This window comes from Harpia harpyja, chromosome Z, assembly GCF_026419915.1.
Source record: "Harpia harpyja isolate bHarHar1 chromosome Z, bHarHar1 primary haplotype, whole genome shotgun sequence".
Lineage (NCBI taxonomy): Eukaryota > Metazoa > Chordata > Aves > Accipitriformes > Accipitridae > Harpia > Harpia harpyja.
In genome coordinates this window covers 20514054-20519804 of record NC_068969.1, presented here as the reverse complement: position 1 = coordinate 20519804, position 5751 = coordinate 20514054, and positions in this window count along the sequence as shown.

The following is a 5751-nucleotide window of genomic DNA, read 5'->3' as shown; positions in this document are numbered from 1 at the left end:
GCCGCCCGGCGCGGCGCGGGGACGTGGCCGCCGAGCCCCGGCCCGGCTCCCGGCAGCGGAGGCGGGGCGCGCCCTACCGTACTCTCTGGACTAGCCGCCCCGTCCCCTCGTCGGCCCCCGCAAGGGGCGGGAGGGGGAAGACCCAAGGCTGCAGCGGCCGCAGGGGCCCGGGAACGCCGGAGCGGGCAGCGCGGCGGGGGCGGGGGGGCACGGGTCTCTGCAGCGCTCGGCCCGTCGCCGCAAAACCTGCGGGAGAGGTTTCGCAGGCGGGGGGAACGGGACCGCAGAGGCTTTGTAAAGATCTTACTATTTGACAACGCAGGCGTCAAGTAGCGTCGCCTCGGCATAGGAAGAAAGGCCGGGCAGGGCGCTGGGATCCCAGCTGCTGGCGGCTGCTGTTAGTCAAAGGTACCTTTGGTTCCCGCGCCCCGCCAAAGAGAGCTCTGCTTGTGCGGGAAGAGCGTGAGTGGGCGCGGGCAGCTGAGCGGGAGGAGAAGGTGAGCGAGGAAACGGGTCCCCGAAGCACGTTTCGTCCGTCTGTGCCAACAGGGCGACGGGTGCCGAGCTTCCCTCCACCTTGCCGCCCCAGTTTACGGCCTACCTACACGCTATTCTCGTCCCACCCACTACAAAGGCAGGTCGTATCGCGATAAACTGCAATACTTGCAGAACGGTGAAGGAATATAAGCATTGACTTGCTTTTGGGTGCCTTCAGACTTGTCCTGGTATGACTGATCAAGTTACTTAGCCGGTCTTCTGTGCAACATCAGCAGAGATCGCAACACTGCGAATTTCACAGAAATAAATCCTACTTAGGTTCATAACCTGATTTATCACCTTCAAATGTACAGTATGACAGAAACACAAGTATTCATGCTGCCCCACGGAGCTGGAGTAGAAGCTGCACAAAAAATGGAGATGCCAGCCTTGGCATGGGGAGAGCAGGGAAAGCGGAGCCTCACCCGTCCCTCGCGGTGTTAGTACTGGAAGTGAAACAGGCACCACGTGACTGGTTTCGGCTCCGGGGACCGCTGTGCAGCGCAGCGAGCACACGCTGCTGAACTACGCGGGAGAAGGGCTATGGGGCTGATGCCCAACATAGCTCTCATCGTGTCCCTCACCTCTGCGGAGGTGTGCTCTCCGCCGGGCTATCTGATCTGTTAGTTTTAAAATAAAGGGTAAGTGCTACAGCTGTCCTGCAAAGACCAGCGCTGAAGTCACAGTGCTACCTGCAGGGAAACATTACACTTCAGACAGGTAACTATGCAGGCTGCGAGGACAACGGCTCTTCAACTTGCAGATCAGGACCTTGCCGAGGTAAGGGATCGGCATACTGTAAATGATGCATCTCGTGCAAAAGGGTGAACCTCCTGCTGTGCAGCCCTACTCTGTAAAGTCGGGTTTACTTTTAGGGTAAATCTTCCAAGAGTTGGTCCTTTGCTACTTAAATGGCATTCACTTGGCAGTGAAACTGTGCAGCCTGGCCATTTTGTACTGGTCTCACAACGAGCCTTCACTAATGGTATCCCAAAATGTACTTTACCTTAGTACCAATGCAAATGCTATGAACGATTACTGTCTCAGAATTTCATCCAACTCGGATTCTGAGCAGATGTAAAAATATGAATTACTTCATGGTAAGAGAAAATAGCAATACTAAATGAGAAACTACAGAAAAACCACGATGCATAAACATACGCTCTTTTCTGAGAATATACGTACTACAATAAAACCCTACCAAACTTTATACTGAAGAAAAAAATGAATACCAGTAGCAACGCCGTGAAATCCTCAGCCTGTACAAATGTGTCATTTTATACTATCAATAAAATCTCTTGTCACAGATAGGAGATGTGTCAGCGATGTCTGCATAAAAATACCAAGGTAAACATTATGAAATCTGAAAAACATCCTAAGGGATTTTTAGAGACTTTCCCCCTTGTTTCTGTGACATGCTGTAGTGTCCCACCTACTTGCCTACTTGCACTATTTTCTTTCAAATTAAGTTGTGCAAATATCAACTCTTCCGTGCCACCAGCGTGCATGCTCAAACAAAATCAGTTCCACTGCTGAACTGAAACAGAATTACATTGCACAGCTTCAAATCAGCGCTGCTGAATCCACTGCACTCTCTGAAGCGTTCAACTTTGGCGGCAAAGCAATGGACTGGCCACGATGTGTGGTCTTGATACGTGACAGTGGCTACTGAGATATTCAGTCAAACCGATGGCTTAGATCTGAAACAATAGTGAGAGCCAGCTGAAGTAAAACTCCACATATTTGAGACCTGAAGCAATTTATTAATACCAAGTGTGTTCAGCATATTTTGTATTGCAGACACAGTATCATGGCATCGTCATATATATTAAAAGGCAAATAATTCAAAGGCCTGTACTATAATGTAATTTTTTTTTATGTAGCTCTGTAAGGAACTAATTGAAAGCATAGTTATGTTTTGAGAAAATCTTAGAATTGAAGCTGCCTTAGTCAATTTTATCTTTTTGGATTACAATTTCTAAGGTTGTGTAAGAGGTGCTGTTTTCTGCAGCAGCCAAAGATTCAAGTAACTTAATGTGAGAGTAAATGACTGGGTTAGAAGAGCCAGGTTTCCAGGAACAGGGCTGTAACAGAAATACACCCTCTACAGACCAGGCATAGAAAGAAAATTATACCACATACTATCTAGTGAGTAATAAATTTCAAAAATTCACTGTCCTACAACTGAGCTAAAACTCCAGACTAGCAAAAACAGGTGATTATATGCTACTTCTGGAGTGTAAGTTGAACAACTCCAAGGGCTCTTAACACACAAGAGACCACAGCAGATCCCTAGGAAGCTGTTTAAAAACCTGAAAGTTGCTTCAGCACAAAAAACCACATTTGCCACAAACATGTGCCACACCTGATGTGCGTGCCTCTGCGCTACTCCAAGGGCCACTGATCTAAGAACTCTCTTGCTTAGCTGTGGCAGGTCACGCTCTCACAGCGGTTCATTGGGGCCTCTGGGTTACAGTTACTAATATTACAGTTTATGTCCTTCACTCATTAAGAAGCTAAACTATAACTTGATCTCTCACATGCAAACTTTATGTACACCTATGTCAAAGCAAGTCGGATGTCTGTCTAGCAGGTAACACCACAAAATGTGGTTTCTTGGTGTGGCCAAGAAACACATTACATATTTACATCCCTGACTGTTACGATTTTAGAATTGTGAAGACTATTGCAAGTTTGATCCTGAATTTATAAAGACCACCACCCTGCCTCTAGAAAGCCATGTTGTTACCCTTACCTGAAAAAGCACAGAAGGTCTTTGTGATCCAGGATCCTTCCCTCCTCTGGAGAAATAAAATGAGAAGGAAGCTTTATGATCTTTGGATAATGGAAATGGCAAGAGGAAAGAGCAAAAATAAAGCTATGAAAATATCATGGTATTATGAACACAGTACTTCTGTAGGTGAAACTGTTCATGATTATAAACTCCTGGAAAATCAAATCTATGGGGAAAGGAAACTCAGATTAAAATGTGTCAGATTCGGAGGACTGCTTTGGGCCACTTAGACAAAAGAAGTCAAAATATTTTGGTTTTCACTTCTGTGTTTCAAGGGGACAGCAAATTTTACTGATTACTTGCCCAAAACATTGTAGATAATGCGTTTTTATTCTTCAGTGCTCCATTAAACATAGAGCAGCCAAATGCACTTCTTCATCAGAAACATGCACCAAAAGATGTAAAGTAGTCTTTCTACATTTCTAAATAAAACTTTTTCATTACAGTTCTAAAAAACTCAGTATGCTTTTTCCAGGAGAAAGCAATACAAATTTCTTAGAGAGGCTCCTTCATACTTGGATGTAAAAGCAGAATGGCTGACGCACCAGTTTCTTCACTGAAATCAGCATATAAATATTTCTTTTACAAGGAAAGTATTACCAGACAAAAAAGGCTGGGAGTTCTTAGACTCTAAAAAAATAATTCTGTGGCAGTCTTGGAAAAGTGTCACTTAGACAAGAATAAACTCTCTGATGAAACTTCTTCCTTATCTTTCACAGACTTGTCTTATGTAAATTTGAACTTACACAAAGAAGATGGTGCCTGCTGGTTCATAATTCAGCTTCCTGTCCAACATTCTTACTATAGATTACATTGGTAAGGTCCAAAAGTTAATTAGGGCAGAAGTTCTCTGGAAATGCATCAAAAGTTTCCGAGGACTTGATCAAGGCCTTGGTCCAAGTCAAATCAGCATCTGAAATTAGATGTCATTAGCTTCTTAATATAAAAAGATGCATTTTATATGCCATGCATCTTCAAGTTCTGCATGTAAAACCTGGGACACAAGGAAGTTTAGGCCAAATATTAAAGCCATCCATCAATCTTAGATCAATGGGGAGAATGATCTATTTTGAAGCAAGTATTTATTTTTTGTGCAGTATTTAAACTGCTGGTTCAGTTCTGTACAAGAGCGAAGATGCTTTTTCATGAAGAGATGTCATATTCAATGGATTTCCAGCAGGAAAAATCAATCTTTATCAGCCTGGAAGATTGTGGTGTTTGGTTTTTTTAAAACTTCATTAGCAGAAGTTATGTAACTATGTTTTTTTCCCTCCAGGAAATGTTTGACTGCATTTCAGAGGGGGGCGGGGAGAGGAAGAGAATCAGTAACATTTAAAAATGTAGACAATTACCTGGAACCAGAATAACTTTCCTGGTCTAATGACAGAAAAATCAGATTAACTGTACATTAGATGCTGTACTTAAAGATAAGTAAATTATGGCTTTTAAACCAACTTTTCTGCTTTTAGCAATTTTTTAAGCTTCTTGTTGCATTTTCTCCTTAATGCTGTATTTCTTTTGATTCATCAGGATCTGCCTCTTATCTACATTGTTAGTCTTGTTTGCATTTATCCACTGTCTTAGAAGAGACTTACGTAATTGGGAATTCCTATTCTGACAGCGCTTATGGGGTCACTCTTCAGTTTACTCTATTTCTGCAGCCCTCCAATATATTTTGGTTCTTGAAATCATTTTATCCTTACCACCTCAATTTAAATTACATTAGGTCCAAACCTTCTATTCCCGTTTATTCAGTTCTTAACTTCATTCTCTCCTCTCCAGAGCTATTTGTTCTCACCGTATGCTTTACTTCTACACGGAAGCATTTCTTATATTCCAAGCTGCAAGACACAGGATTTACTTTCAGTAGCCTGTCACGTTTAAGAAGCAGGGTCTGGCCATGTCAGATGCCTACAGTTTTAGGTGTGGCTGCAGCTATCGCGAAGGAGGGAAGAGCTGAAGCTACACAGGCAATCTTCACGCTGCAGCCCCCGTCCTCTGACTAGCGTTTCGGTAGATCTATCCGGGTGACTGTAGTTGAGGGTTAGGATCCTATCAAATACCGCTTTCATCTCTTGAGATCGTCGGACTTCGCTTGAACCAGGACGTCAGGCCCACCAAATTACCACCTTTGTTAAAAAATAAGGCCAGCCGGGGAGGCCGGAGGGAAGGGTCCCCCTCGCCGGCGGGGCCCGGCGCGCCCCGACCACCACCAGACCGTGCCGGGAACGTGAGGGAAGGCCAGACCCGAGGGGTGGCGGAGACTCCCTCTGCCTACCCCCCGGGCCGAGAAACCGCTCACTTGCCGGTACTACCCCCTCACGTCTCCTCCCTTTCTGTTCTCTTCCGAAGCCGGGCAGCGGCGAGCGGGGCCGACCCTGAAGGAGGCGGCCCGGCCGCTGCCGGTTCCCGCCCCGCCG